Source organism: Accipiter gentilis, chromosome Z (genome assembly GCF_929443795.1).
Source record: "Accipiter gentilis chromosome Z, bAccGen1.1, whole genome shotgun sequence".
Taxonomy (NCBI): domain Eukaryota; kingdom Metazoa; phylum Chordata; class Aves; order Accipitriformes; family Accipitridae; genus Astur; species Astur gentilis.
In genome coordinates, this window is record NC_064919.1 from 78,292,446 (window position 1) to 78,307,912 (window position 15,467).

A 15,467-nucleotide genomic window follows, 5' to 3' on the forward strand; every position below is an offset into this window, starting at 1 on the left:
TGCCCGTGGGGCGGGGACATACCATGCCCGTGGGTGTGGCCGTGGGGTGGGACACGCCGCGCCCGTGGGGTCGGGGGGGGGCTGCGCCCGTGGGGCTGAGACACGCTGTGCCCATGGGGTGGGTGTGGCCGCCTCTGTGGGGCCGGGACACGTCGCGGCCGTGGGGCCGGGCCCAGGCCCGGTGCCCTGCTGGCGGGCCGGGGTCAGGTCAGAGGTTAAAGGTCAGCCTGGCAGAGGCGAAGGGTCGGGGCGGTGGCAGCCCCCCACCCCAGCCCTGAGCCAGGCCCCGCCCCCGCCGGCGGCGGCCAATGAAGAGCCGCTTCGCCTGGGCCCGCCCCTTCCCTGCTGTCATCACACACCCGCACGTGGAGGGGGCGGGGAGAGGGCGGGATCTCAGTCCGGGGCGTCACCACCTCTCCGCCCGCCCATTGGCCGCAAAGCCGCACCGCTCGCCTCGCCCCGCGCCCTGCCCCGCCCAGCGCACCAATCAGCGCCGGGGAGGCGGGCCCAGGGGGCGTGTCCCCGGCCGGCACCCGGAAGGAGCGGACGGAGCCGCGCAGCAGTCGGGGCTGCCGTGGTGGTGGTGGTGGTGTCGGCGGCGGAGGGGGCGCTGCTGGGTCCGGCGGGGCCGCGGTGGGTGAGGCCGGGCCGGGCCGGGGGGGACACGGGAGCAGAACCGGGCACCGGGGAGGGGGGGACACGGGACGGGGACGGGTCGGCTGTCCGGCGTCGGAGAGGTTAATGCACCCGGTCCCCGTCGCCCCCGTCTCACCCCCACCCGGTTCCAGAAGGTTCGGGAGGGGGCGCTGGGACTGGGGGCCTTGATCGGGGGGGGAGGAGGGCGGGGGGGGGGGCGACGGGGGACGAGCCAGAGCTGGGACGGGGGACCGGGGAAGAGGGGCCGCGGCCGGGGTGGGGGGAGCGGCGGCCGTGATCGGGTAGTACCGGGGTGGGGGGCTGCGAGCGGGATGGGGGGGCTGTGAGCCGGGGAGGGGCTGGAGCGGGGAGTGCTGGCACCGGCCGCGGGGGGGAGGCTGGGACCGGGGGGAGCTGCGGCGGGAGGTGCCGGGGCGGGGGTCAGCCTGCGGCAGGCGGCGGTGTGACCGTAGAGCGGCTTTGATGGGGAGGGGAGGTTGTGCAGGGACACTGTGCCCCCCCCCCCCCCCCACTCTTGCCGGGGGGTCGGTGCCCGGGGGTGTGTGTGGCCTCGGGGAGGGGGGGCTGCGGTGGGAAGGTCTGGCAGAGGCAGATCTGGACGGGGGCTGGGCGGTTGGCGGGGGGGGGGCACAGCGGGGCTGTGAGCAGGGCTGCTGCCCAGGAGGAGTGGGGCTGGGGCTGGGGCGGCGCAGGCTGCGCCTCGGGGGTGTCCATCCGTCCATCCCGACACCCCCCCCCCCCATCCCTGCGGGCAGCCCCCCGCCACGGCCCCCGGCAGCTCGGAGAGGCTGTGCTGCCCCTGGTCTCGCCCACCAAGGCCACGTCCTCTCCGCCATGACATGGCCAGGGACAGCCTGTCCACAGCTCTGCCGACAGGATGAGGCCTCCTCCTCCTCCTCCTCTTCCTCCTCCTCCTCCTCCTCCTCCCGGGCATCAGCTCAAACCCAGCCCCGGCCGGGACTCGGTGGCCGGTTCTCGTCCCCCCGGGGATAGCCCCCCTGTTCGAGGGGACCGGCGGTGGTGGGAGCGTGCCGGAGACCCGGAGCTGCCACCCCGCGTCGCGGCCACTCAACCCGCCGAGGTGGGGAGCGGGGGACGCGGCTCATCCAGCGCCCGCTTGGCCGGCACCTGCCCCGTGGGGCTGCGAAAACGGCGTGGGAGCGGGTGCGAACCCTCCGCGGCGAGAGGGCTGCTGCCCTCTGGTGACAGCCGCCACGGGTGGAAGGACCCGTCACGGGGTGGGGTGGGGGGGTGGGGTGGGGGAGACACGTTTACCGGCCCCAAATCAGCAGCTACAGAGCCGGTGGGGTTTTCAAGCGTTTTGCTGCGGCCGAGGCACCCCGCTTCTCCAGGAATCACGCAGGCGGTGCGCGGCGTACTCTTGGCAGTCCCGAGAAAGCTGCTGTGCGTCAGGGAAGGCGGAGGGGATGGCTGCGCCGTGGGAGCTGGGGCGGTGGGCTTGCTCGCAACCCGGCTGTGAACACGATCCATCGGGTGACGTGTAGCAGGGGCATAGACTTATCTCCGGGGTTTCCAGGCTCCTTTTAATTTTTAAGGAAGGAGCGTGGAGTTTGCGGCTGGTATGGTAGAGGAATGCTGTGCTGTGTCTTAGGGCATTTTAAAAGTCACTTCTACTCAGTGCCTTTTTAAAAAGCGTCACGCAAGCTGAGATCTGCTTACGGACCTGAATTGTGTCTGCTAGCCTTTAGCGAAGAGGGGCAGTTGGGACCTTGTGGAGAGTGGAGCAGGACTGAACCCTGCCGCAAACGAAAGTCTCGGCAAACTTGCTAACACATGCAGAAGGTGAACAAGGTCTGGCAGGTGAAACAGGAGAAAACTCCCAATGTGATAGTACTAGGGTTACTTTCGGCTGGTCTCTGTTTTAGAAGGGGGTTGAGGACTGGGAGAATTAAGTCATCCTGTAAAGCATCCTCACCGCCTTGTTTCGCAGCAGCAATTGGTATCGTGTGGGTCTTGGCGTGAGTGAGTGGCGGGGCCCTGGTAGGGACTACATGTCCCAGCATGCAGCTCCCTCCACGCAGCCCAGCCGCCCGTTTGGGCATCGCGGCAGGCTGGCATCTGCAGCCTCCTGGGCAGCCCTGCCTATGCTGAGAGCAGGGCGGCAGCGGTGGGAGCTGGGTGGGCAGGGAGGTTTGTACGGGGTTTGGGTCAGAGTGGGACTCTGCTGCCACGGTGTCTCTCGCAGGGGAGACAGCACCTGCCTTTGTCTCATCCGCAGCAGCTGCTCCCACAGCGTTTTGCTGGGTTCCTGCTAATTTTCGTGGGGCCCAAATGCATCCCTTCCTATGGACCCTGGGGTGGCCAGAGTGTGTGGGGACAGCGGAGCCCTCCTGTCACCCCAGCTGTAGAGCTGCGGTCCTTGGGGAGCTGGGCTTGTGGACCGAGGTTTGGCCCGCAGGTGGGGCAGCACTGGGGCCGTTTTACCTCTGCCACTCACCCGCCTTGTTTCTGCTCCCTGTGTGAGAGTTTCTTACCCACCGCCAGAAGGAAAGCTGGCGGGGCCACCCTGCACTAACTTTGGGAACCCTGCTATTCGAGGCACAGCTCGCTGAGAGGCTCCCCTGCTCCCTTGCCTTTGCAGCAAGCTGGGTAGAGCAGCTCTTGATGCTCTGTTCTTCACATCTGCCCTCTCCAGAAATGGACTTTAGGGAATAACAGATCATTTTATTTTTACTGATAGGGTTGCTGTTTCACTCCTGATGGCTTCCTCCGAGGCAGATGAAGCCTTCCAGCCAAACACTCTCCCTCTGCTGTCGTGCTGAGCTTTCCCAGCCCGTTCCCTTGGCAGTTTCAGGTCTTCTGAGCATGCGGAGCGGTAGGAGGAAAGGAAGTTCCCTCCCTGTGTTTGAGGGACCTCTGAGGGCAGGGAGGCATATCTGCATCCCTGGTCTTCCTCCCTGCTGTCTGCTGCCAGCTGCTTGCCCTGGCCCATTTCTGCATGGCCACCCTGAGTAGCAGAGGGCAGAGACGCCCCAACCTTCCCCGCTGCTTCTGGGTCTGAGGGTGGTTTGAGGGGATACTTACTGATCTGACTCTTGACAGTCAATGACTCTTGAATCTTCCTGAGGCCTTTACCTGCCGTTACTGCTCTGGGCCTGCCCATGCTTGTCCCCTTCTACATTCTGTAGGCAGCATCGTGTGGTGTGTGGAAAGGCACAATGCCTGGGGGACAGGACGCTTCCTGGATGCAGAATAAGAAAACGTGTCGTTTGTAGGTATGCAACCACAGATGTGAAAGAAAAAGTGAAGCCGTAGTGGTTAGAAAAGTGGTGTCCTCAGCACACTGTCAATGGAGCTGTAATCAAATTATCGGAGGCTTCCATGGCTGGAGGAATTAATGAGTCGGGTTTGAAGCAGGACAGGTGTGAAGGGCAATACGGGAGAGAAATCCCGAAAGGAGACATTTGTAAGTGAACAGATGGCTTCTGGAGGGTGTTGTTTCAGGTTATTTGGCAGTGAGAATCTTCCGTGGGAGGGTTTTGCCTGATGCTTCTCCACCTCTCATCAGTCCCAGGGACCCCCTTCCTCCATCAGGTTGTGTGGGCCCCTGTGTCCTGGTAACCCCACTGCGTGTTTCTGATGCTTCCTTCTGTCTGCAGTGCCTGGCAGCTCCGCTCCCTGGAGCCTGTTTTCTGACCAGCTCTCTTCCTTTGTTTTTCCATTTTGCTTCTGCTCGTGAGTAAGTGAGCCAGGTGAATGTAAGCTCTAGAGAACCTGATCCCACAAAGTTTGAGGTTTGCTTTAAAATTTATATTCTTTGACTGGGAGGTGTCTTTGCAAATCTTCATCCTCCCTTTGCTAGTCTCTATCACAGTCTCCCTTGCTTGGCCTCGTGAACGCACAGCTGCCAATTAACATGTTTTTCCCCTGTTTCTGTCAGTGTCTTCAGCTTGAATGAAGAGCAGCTGAGCTCACATGCTCTGCATTTCAGAGAGCTTTTTCAGGACTGACTGGTGGTTTGCAGTCATACTCGCCTATGTTGTGGCCTGACGACCCCCCAGCTAAGCAGCGAGAGGGTAGAACAATACTTGGATGCGAAGCCTCCAAAGGAGTCCTGTGTGCTGCAAAAAGTGCAGTTAGTGATTCAGCTGGAAGTGGTTTTTAGTAACGAATCCATGTCCTGGGCCAGGGCCGATGTCAACCCTGTGATTCTTGTTGGAAGAGAACAAAGATGCAAAGTCCTTTATGCAAGAGCTGAGGTGATAATCCAGATCTCCTGGCCTCAGTCCATTTGGGGTAATTGCATTCTTCCTGGGGAGAGTTTTCAACCCATCCCTGTCAGATACACTGCCATCGCTTCCTGTGCTGCAGCAGTATGTGGGTGGCAGTACTTCAGCCATGTCCAAAGCAATTCTTGTCACTGCTCAGGCTTAGAGCCTTTCAAGCTTTCTCTGAAAGGTAGTGTGGTAGAGCAGGGAATTGGTGGAGGGTTTTAAGTATGTGTGTATTTACATATACACATGCTACATTTACTGGCGCTTGTTCTGCTTGTATGAAAAATATACCAAAACCATAGCCCTGGTGACTAGCTGGTACAGCTTCCAGCTGGGACTTCTCCTGGGACGCTGGTGCAGGTTGAACTGCTAGCTCTGTAGGTGCAGGTGACATTAAGCACAAACTTTCTGGGTGCCTTCCCGACTTTTTCAAGGGCCGGTGCACCAGTGAGCTAACATGGGGGTGCCTTCCCACATCACTGTGTAAAGGCTGTGCTTCTGGGGGACTGGCAGTGTGGCTGCCTGCAGTACTCTGCTCGCTGGTGCTGCAGCTCTGGTGGGAGCTGGGTTGTGCTGTGGGTTGGTACTGTAGGGTGATCACCCCTGTAGGAGGGCAGGCTGGGGAGTGGGGACTGCCCCTAAGCAGCTTTTGTTTGTTGTGCCTGTGGCCAGGGGAGTGTCAGACCTGGTTTTGGGGAGCCTGATGTTGTCCTGGTTTTCAGGACCTGCTGGGCACAAGCACCTAGTCCCCACACAGCATGATCCCCAGTAGTCTGTGATTACAGCAGTGGGAGCCCGGGGAGGAGTCTTAAACAACGTCTTTGTGACGGTGTTGGCAGGCCTCTCGGAGATTTCTATTAAGTTGTCGTTTTCCCCCTTCACTGTAGCCTGGGAAACGCTGCGGCTGTGGATTTGGCTTGGTCTCTTTGGGTTGTTGGGAGCAGTGTCTCTCCAGCAGTGGAGTTTCGCCCTCCCTGCCCTGGCTCTGTGTCCCCATGGGGTGGTTTAGCGGGTGGCCTGTGGGGACCACAGCCAGAGTCTGTTCTTGCAGATAAACCATATGCCAGCGCACCCACTCGAGTACTGGCAAAGCCTGTGTGGTGGAGCAACGTACAGCTGCCCAGGTGGAGAAGAACAAAGCCAAGGGGACAGAAAGGACTTTACTTCCCACTGATAATCTGGGGAAGGGGGACAGTGGCAGTGACCTTAGCAGCCCTCTCTGGGGAACCAACAAAACACCCACCCAGAGTGATGTAGGGAACTGGGGTAACAACTGGAACCCTGGGAGTGAGTCAGGGCTGCAGCTGGAGGGGCAGCCTCGGCACTGGTAAAAGATACGGTGGGATCTTCAAGGTGCTGGGGTGCTCGGGGTCTCTCGCTTCTGTGCACAGGCCACTAACGTGTTTGGCTTCAATGAGCAATTACTGCCTGCCCAGCGTTGGGAAGGTCTTCTTGCATGGGTAGGGTATTTCCCAGCTGACCTGAACGTGTGTCTGTGCGCTTGTCTTTCCAGGTGACACAAGACAGCCGGACCAACCAAGAAACCACAAGACCACACCACAAGACCTGACTGCTAAGAACTCCCTTTCCTGTCTGCTTCAGCCCTACACCAAGGTTAGCACCTGTTCAATCATCACCAGTTTCTTTTCCTTCACCAGGGTTGTGTGAAGAAGCAGGGGAACCCCACGCTCTCCTCCCCTTGGCCTGTAGGGACAGCTCTGTAGAGTAGGTGTCACCCAGGTGAGGTGCTCCCATCACCAGTCTTGCTGGGTGCTCCTGCCTCCCACCTGGCTGACAGTGTGGTGAGGGGAGCCTGGATGTGTGTGACTGGTGCTGTTAAGACGGTTGAACCCTGCACACAGTTGTCAGGAGCTCAAGGGCACTGTGTTTTAAACCCTTGGGAACTTGCAGTCTGTGCTGCTTTCTGCACTCGTCCTTCTATGTAGCAGCAATATTGAACGGGAGCATTTCCCAGCTGCTGGTCTCCACTGCTTGCTGTCCTTCACCTCGACAAACAGAGCTGAGACTTCACCCAGAGCTCGTGGCAGATGTGATCCTGCTTTCTATCAGAACCAGTTGAGCTCTGCCTGCATTTTCCCAGGATTTTGTAGCTCGAAGAGTCCCTTGGCCATGGTGTATGAGGCTTAGGGTGACAGTGAGGTGTTTCAGGAGGACTGGTAGTCTTTATATTGCCACTGTCAAGAAATATGAAGGTCAGGCCTTTGCTGCTCAGAGGTAGCCAGGCCGGAGCAGGCTGAGACTGCTGTGGGCTTCCCGCCCTGTCCCTGTGGCTGGATGCTTGTGTGCCTGCCTGGGATCCAGCAGTGCCTGCCCCACCTGCACAGTGTGCTCTCACTGGGAAGGGAGCCCTCGTCGGCACTGTGCCTCCAGGCGGGTAGGCTGAGCACTCCTCTCACCCCAGAGCTCAGGTACGATTTGGCCAGGAGACATTATGTGGGGAAGCTGCTGTTTAGGACACATGGCTGCTCAGGCTGTGTGGCTCTTCTCTGAAGTGCCTGTGTGCTCAGTTTGGCTGGGATAGAGTTAATTTTCTTCACAGTAGCTAGTACAGGGCTATGTTTTGGATTTGTGCTGGGAACAGTGTTGATAATGATGAGATGTTTTCATTACTGCTTAGCAGTGCTTATCTAGCCTCAAGGCCTTCTCTGCTTCTCACACCACCCCACCAGCAAGTAGGCTTTCCTTCCCCCTTGTTTGCTGCCAAATAGCTTGATACCTCCAGGGACAGCAAATCTCCCGTATATGTGTAATGCAGCACCTTCTCCCATTACTTGGTCACAGCATGAACCTCTTCTCTCTGGTTTGCACATTGCCTAACCCAGGTGGTATCAGTGAACTTATATTCGGGCTGAATTAACCACATTAGTTCAGTTTAGTGCAGCTGGCAGTAACCTGGAAGCTGGTACAGCTTGCAGACCCTTGGACAGACTTGCAGTGCCTCTGTTGGGAATGGGATGGAATGCTTTGCTGGCAAACTCAAAGACTGGCAACAGTGGAGGTTATATCTTCAACAGAAAGTGGTTAGCCTAACATCCTTCAGCCCACTCTTAGCATGTGTGGGCTGCCATTGCCCCTTGGTCTGACCAGCTGATCTAGGAGTAGGTCTTCCTTCCACTGGAAACCCCAAGAAAATGCTGCCTCTCCTTCAGAGATGGGGCCCTGGGTTTCTCGTCAGTATTGGCACTGGAGTTATGCAAGGAATCCCCTTTTTGCCCTACCATCTCTGTTGCAAGTAGGTCGAGCATTCAAAGATCCTGTTCATGGGAGTGTTGGGACAGCTGGATCCTTGTTCGGTTCTCGCTGCTCCCAAGAATGGAGCAGAGGATCATCTGCTGAGGCTAATTTTAGGTCTCTGAACGTTGCTGATGTCCCTCTGAGCTCCTGTTTGTGTGCGATCCTGCGGCTCCCTGCTAAGAGCTATGTGGGAGTCCTGTATCCTCATGTGCGAAGGTTTTGCTGGGGCATAGCGTCCCAGGGATTAGGAAGAACTTTGAATTCCTCACTTACCTAAAGTGTCTAAGCCATATCAGATGTATACGTGACCCCCTTTTTTAGCCCTAGTACCAAGCACCCTTTGGACCTTGCTTTGTGGGTGCCCACGCATTGTGTGGTGGGAAGCAGGCTGCAGCTTTCCAGCCTCTTCCTGCCAAAAATGCAGCATCCTTCCTGTTCACAGCAGTCCATTCCTGTTGTCTCGGATGGGCACATGCAGTGCAGAAAACAGTCTTCCGTGAAACCTCTGGGTGTGGGAATACTCAAAAGTCCTCAGCCAAGTGAGATGGGAGCGCAGCTCTGGCCCTCTCTGTACGGCTGGATGGCTGCTTGGCATCTGCCACCACCATCCTCCAGCCAAGCGCAGCACAGGGTGAGGCCTCCTGGCCTCTCCCTTGTTTGTACAACCAAGACTTTTGGCTTCTCTGCACTTTTTGGTTTCCACCTGCTCAGGTGATTTTTCAGCAGCGCTGAGCTTAGCGCTGAGCTTTGCTAAGTTTCATGTTGAGGCAAGACGTGGCTCTGCAGTTTTGGCCCATCTTTATTTTTAGCCTAAGACATGGTTGATGGTATCAGAAGGAAGCTGCGTGGTCTCCTGAGCTCCCTGACTCATCCTGGATCAGGACTGAGGCTTTGCTAGCTTCTGCTATAACCCTCAAGTGATGTAACCAGTTGTGGTGGGCCGTACTAGATCTGGGGAAGGGCAGAATGTGGAGGGAAGCGGAGCTTTTAGAAGTTCTTTTTTATCCATTCTGTTAAGTCATTAAATTCATTGATTGAAAGATATTGGTAGGTATCATACCTGAGTGTGGTTCAGCAGGGTCCTTTGTCTTCCCCTTGCATCTTGTGCCCATGTGGGAAAGGTGAAAGGGAGAGGAGCTGTACTTACACACTGGGTTGGGTAACTATTTAGCAGCACATAGCAACAGTAGACAACAGTTTTTAGGACAGGAAGCAAAGCAGGATCCTGTCTCCAGCTCAAGCCACAGTGAGGTTTGGTGAAGCAGAACAGACTTGCCTGAAGTGGAAATGGGCTAGGACTGAAGAACAGAGACTTAGGAGATGCCTGCCTGCCAGCCTGCAGCAAGAAGAGTCTGGGACCTCCATTTCCATCAAACCTGGTGCTGCCAGAAGGCAGAAAGAGCTCATAGGGCTTTCTGACCTGTAGGCAGCTGTGTTGTGGTGGTCTGGTCTGGGCAGGGGCTGTGTGTCACAGCCACGGAGCAGGCAGCGATGTTGAAGCATCCCTGCCTGCCACAGCTCGACAGGGAGTGCAGCTAGAGGGGCCTCTACACCCCAAGTCTGGCTGCCCAGCTCTCCTGTGTCGCATCTCGGGACTGGGTACAGTGGGGTGTGATGCCCCCGGGTCCAGAGTAGGCACCTTGCCCGTGAAGCAGGTGGGGATGATGGCTTGTGGGGGTGGGTTTCCACCTCTGCCCCCTTTCCTTCCTTGGGGTGATGAACAGCCTTTTAGGAGCATGTGGAGGCTCTTGGGTGTTGTGCAGCAGGTTTTATGTGTGGGGCAGCGGGGAGGGGATGCAAGGCTTGGGGGAGCAGAGACAAAGGAGGGAGGCAGGAGGGCATGCTTGGGGGGATTGCTATGGCAACTCACCGCTGGCAGCATCGCTGCATCGCTCTTTCTGCAGCGCGTGACAGAGGAGCAGCCGGGGCAAATGCGCAACCTGCCACAGCCCTCGATGCAGCCCCGTCCCAGCCGTGCCATGGGCTCAGCACCGCTGGGCTCCTGTGTGACAATCTGGCATCTGGAGCCATTGTCCCCAGGCAGCAGCCTCAGGGTGGGTGGCCAGGGGTGTTTTGTCCTTCTCCTCTCTTTCACCCCTTGCTGGGGAATGGGCAGGCAGCTCCTGTTTGCAGACTTGTTCTATTTGAAGCCTTGAGTTGCAGAGCAGGCCCAGCCAGAAAGAAACCAGTCTCCTGAGCCCTCTCACTGTACCACGGAGGAAAGCAAGTCATTCTGCTGCCCTTGCTTATCCTCAGTTAATCAATGCAAGTGGCTCCAGTCATGCCTGCATCTTCCCAGGATGCCTGGCCCTGTACCGTGCTGTCCACCTCGCACAGCCAGTTTGTCTTGCTCCGGGGTATCTGTACTCTGATGGAGAGCAGATGCTTTAGTGACCCTTCTGATACGGTCTGAGACCATCCCCTGGACAGGTAAAGGAGAGGTTAAACATTTCTGAAGCTGCCTTTGGGCAGACCCCTTGCCAGATGCTGGTGGAGAGCTGGCTCCTGTTGCTGAAGGAAGCAGGGAACATGGTGCCGCTCGCTGTGCAGAGAGAACAGGTCAGGAAGCCGGCTCCAGCCTGGCCATAATGTGAGCATGACTGAGACCTGACCTGTCATCCACGATGTGCCTAAAGCCATGGATGCGAGCCAGGGGGGAAGGGACCAGCTGGCAGCAAGCACAGTTTGCCCGTCTCAACATGGATGGCTGTGTGAGCTGTAAACCTCTCTCATTACACCTCTCAAAGGTCAGTGCTCGCAGTGAGCTACAATGCCCTGCCCACAGCTCCGTGCCCAGCCCAGAACAAGAGGGGAAGGAACCTGTGCCACCTACAGAGGATGCTCTGAAGCCAGACGTGTGGAGTTGCCATTGGGTGGCACACACTGCTGTAGTGCCTGTGGCCAGAGTTTGTCTGGGACTAGGATGCTCACGCAAAAGTGGAGGGGAAAGGATGCCTGTCTGTGAGCTGCCCAATTGGTCCTGCGCTTGCAAATGTCATGATCCTTGCCTGAGCTGTGACCCCTCCATCCAGCTCTGAACCAGGGTACAAAGCCTCAGAAATTCCTCTGAAAACCGTTTCACCATTTCTGATCTGCCATAGCATCCATCTCTGATTTAGGGTGATTATAAGATCTGTATAGACTGTCCAGTGCTACAGTTCCAGTCACCTTAAAAATCCCAAATAGGCTACACTTTTTTTGTAAAATGTTCCCTGGACTCCAGACTCTACTGTTCCCGAGGGAGAGCAAACAAGGAGGTGGAAGCTGGAACATGGAGCCTCTGGAAAAGCCACCTGCAGCAGACAGCAGTGTGCTTCCTCCCTCCTGCTTCCCGACAGGTTCCTTCCCTTTTCAGAAGGTAACAGCTTACTCTGCACTCGCAGCTGGAGCTGCCTTTCCCTGGAGGAAGCTGGGACACTGGTACTTGACACTGAAGGCAATTTCACATCAGTAGCTCGAGCACTGCTCTTCATGTATGTGACCTTCAGCACTTGGTATGAGAATTGGTGTTACAGTATGTTATGGGTACAGATGATGGCGGAGCATGGTCAGGATCCCTTGAGCCAAACCATAGTTCCCTTTGACCCCACTTTCACAGCCTCTTATTTCTCATCTTTCCTCTGGACTGAGGCCCCAAGATGTGCTATGAAATATGATGGAGTGGATGCAGAGCCTAGCCGTTAAGGCTATGGGTTATGTGTGTGTGTTGGGGTATGAATTGCTGGTTTCTAGGGCAGAGGGTGTTTTCTATTTTGCCGTTTGTACAGCACCTCGCATGCTGAGATCCTTGCCCAAGACTCAAGCTCCTGGGCGCTGTGATCTGCTGAGTTATAACTGTCATCTTTGAAGTGCTGCTCCCTCTTTTTCTGTCTTGCCTGTTCACACTACACATTTTTAAGCACAACACAAAGGATCGGAAAAGCCCAAAGGCTGTGGGGTCACATACTCTGCTCCCGATTTGGGGAGGAGTTAACACAGGCAGTGCTGGAATAAGCATTTAGAGAGAGGCAGCCAAGAGAGATTTCCTCCTGGCTGAGCTGCGGCGCTGAAGTTTGGAAAGTACTGTGTGGGTTACGTGCTGCTGCACTTTGCTGCTGCCATCGCCTTAGGCAAGTCTGGGACATGCATACCTGCTAGTAGTCAGATGGAGGCACCATCCTAAGCAGTGTCACTCTGAAAAAATGGCCAGTGTCCTTTTGGACACCAGAAGAAACCTTAACGCTGCTGTGGCCGAAAAAGCGCTGGGGATTTCAGCAGAGAGATTATGGATCATTGGGACCAAGAAGAAGCTTTGACTCGGTGGGTGCTTCTACCTGCATTCCCTAAATTGTGCGAAAATAGTTGAGCCGAGCAGTGCTGTATAGATTGCCCTGTCTGGAAGATGCATAAAGAATAGCTTGCAAGAGCCAACTCTTTGCTAAACTCAGACCGGGGGGAAAATGCCTGGACTCTGTGCACTGGGGCTTTCTCACTGCCAGTCAGCAGTGCTGTAGCTGTGTAGAGAGAGTATAGTGCAGACAGGTTAGCACAGTCACTCGAGTCCTTTCTGTACCAGTGTTTGTGTTACTGATGAGATTAGCATAGCTGGGCCAGTGGTGGACAAAGAGGGTAATTCTCAAGGTCCTCTCTGCTGTGGCTGCCAGCAAAATAAAGCAGTTATGGCATCAAGAAGCAGGTCTGAGCTTTGCTTTCAATTCATCTTCTAGGAGCAGCAACAGATGAAAATATGAGCAGGTTTTGAGGAACTAGAATATTCTCAGGCTTTTTTTCTGGGTGTGGTCTGCTGACCCCTCTCCTGGGCTCACAGTCTGGGATCTTGAGGTATTTGCAATGATTTGCCCTGGCCATGTGACAAATCTGGATAGACAGAACACAAAAATCGGTGGCATCAATCTGCCACCCTTAAAGTGCTCCTCTTGCTGCTGTGCCTGTTCCCTGTAACCAAAAGGCTGTTTCATGGCTTAGGTTTGTTGAGGAAACAGACTTGGAGCTCCTCTCTTTCTCCTGTGGAGCTATCTCCCTGGCAGCTCAGTAGGAATGATTTATTATAGATTACAGCTCTGTTTAATTCTGTTTCCCTACAATATCATACTGTTAGAGTAACTGAGCAAAACGCAGTGGTGTTTCCGGAGGAAGGCTGCTATCGGAGGCCACCCCTGTAGCAGAGGCTGGAAGCAAGGAGCAACAGTTTACCAGGAAATGCCTGTGTTCATGTGCTGGTTGCTTTTGAGAAGGGAAAGGCATCTCGCCCTTGAAAGCCTCCTCACTACATGGCTCCAAACGTTGCTGATGGAGCTGCACCAGTGTGAGCCGTAGCAAGAATGCTACCCTCCAGAACCTGGGAAAGGTCTAATCAAAGTGGTGGTCTGGAAAGAAAAGTCAAGTTCCGTCCTTAAGGGAACCTCCAAGTAGGTTTTTTGGAGTGTTTCTTGGTTTGGGGGTTTTTTTTGTTGGTGATGTCAGTTTGGTTTGAGCTTTTTTTTGCTACTGAAAAGGTATTGCTTGTGCAAATCCTTGTAAGGAAAGAGCAGGGATTTTCCTTTGGAGTGAGCCTGCCTGAAACTCGATATGTCTCAGATGTGTGTTAACAGAGAATTGAAAAGATTGTGCCATAAAGTGATAGGAGATAATGAGTTTAATCTACTGTTATACTGTCCTGGGAGATAGAGTGGGGGCAAGGGTATTGGCAATAATGTTGTATTTTGCATGACAACAACAGCAAATACCACCTGAACAGGCTTACTGAGGAGGGATGAAAGGGTCTGTTTTCAAAGAGTCCCTAGGAAGGTGGAGTGAGGCAACCAAGAGACAGGAGCCTAGGGAAAGATGCCAGGAGATTTGCAGATGAGCAGTGCATAGCAGCTGTGCATTTTCCCCAGCTTGAGCTCTGCTTTCCCATTCGGTGGCCCAGCTGAACTGGACAACGCAGGGCTCTTAACCTCATTGTGACCATGAGAAAAGCAGTAAAGAAACCATAACTTTAATAACATTAGTGAGACGTCTGACCTGAAGCCTGAGTGAACAAATCTTTAGCTTTAGCTTCTCTGCCTGCAAGGTGGATAGATGGGTGGTGATTTGCCATCACACCGGATACAGGGATTTTAAAAGATGCTGGTGTGGGTGAACACTGTTATGGGCCTGGTCCTGGGAAGTTTAACTAGTAAGGAGGCCCTCAAAAGGGTTTTTGGAGGTGTGTGGTAAAAACAGAGAGGCTGAGGTCAGTAACTGGAATCTTATCAGCTCCTAGAGCTGGACCAGAAAATCCAAGTCTTTACTTAGACACAAATCTTTTAAAGAATGCAACGACCTGCTCTCAAGGAAGCATCCAGTCCCCTACCAGCCATTTGGATGCCAGGCCACTCTTCTGTTTTATAATGCTCTATCTGGGTCTTTAATTAATTTTTTTTATTTTTTTTTATTCCTATGTGGCACTACCTTTCTTTTCTGGGTCATGCTAAGTTACATGTATCTGGTGCAGAGCCCTGCATGTCCCTGCCCGCTCTGGTGCCAGAGAGCGCGTGGGTCATTCCACAGGGCCAGATGTAACCTAGCAGAGCTGGGTACAGTCTATATGGCCAGCAGCAAAGTGGGGCCAACTTCTGCTTCGAAAAAAGTAGGAACGGAGGAGGCTCGTAATTCAGATAGCTGCTTAGTATAGGACATGTGGGTATCTTTATCTCTCCCCATCGCTGAGGTTTTCGGAGGCATCACTACCACCCTTGCCCTACTTCCCATGCTGTGCCCAGTGCTGCGGTCTGCCCACCCACTCTCCCTCCGCAGGGTAGGGACAGCACGCCGTGACTCAGTTTCCCAGTGGCCTGGGGAGCAGGGAAGGGTGGAGTGGGTCCGGAAAGGGGCAGAGGGGAAGTTACAGCAGCTGGTAGGAAATGGCGTGTTGGGGTGCTGCAAGGTGGCCCTACCCCATCCTGTCTGCAGAGGTGGTGTTTTGGGGTGCAGCGGTGCAAGCCTGCTCTGTCTGCTGTGGAGCTGGTGTTTCAGGGTGCTGCAGGGAAGCTCTGTTCCATCCCAGCTGCAGAGCCGGCATTTTTAGGTGCCGCAAAGCAGCCCTTGCTCCATACTGCCTTCTCCTGTGCCAGGGATCATGCTAGGGCAGGGGGGGCTGGCTGCACCTTCCATCCCCTCTTCATTACCATGTGCAGGGCAGGGCATATGATTATGGACAATCCCGTGGCACTGCCTCCTACAACGTGTGATTTATGAGCTGCTGCTCAGGATATGGGTCTGAGCTTATCTCAGATAAGGCAAGAGTCGGGAGTGCTGTCACTGCGCTCTTGCCTACGTGCAGGCTGCAGAGGTAAC

The 15,467-nt window shown here is 55.4% G+C and overlaps 1 protein-coding gene across 5 annotated transcripts in view; it reads left to right on the forward strand.

The window, feature by feature from the left end:
- The first annotated feature begins 551 nt into the window (after window positions 1-551).
- ATOSB (atos homolog B) overlaps window positions 552-15,467 on the forward strand; it is a 40,209-nt gene continuing 25,293 nt past the window's right edge. For 3 of the 5 annotated variants that reach the window (XM_049795926.1, XM_049795929.1, XM_049795930.1), the window contains exons 1-2: window positions 552-633; window positions 6,406-6,506. The gene's annotated coding sequence lies outside the window, so the exon portion shown is untranslated. Of the gene's footprint in view, window positions 638-4,899; window positions 4,915-6,405; window positions 6,507-15,467 lie in introns of those variants that run through there. The other 2 variants (XM_049795927.1, XM_049795928.1) reach the window with 2 other exon arrangements.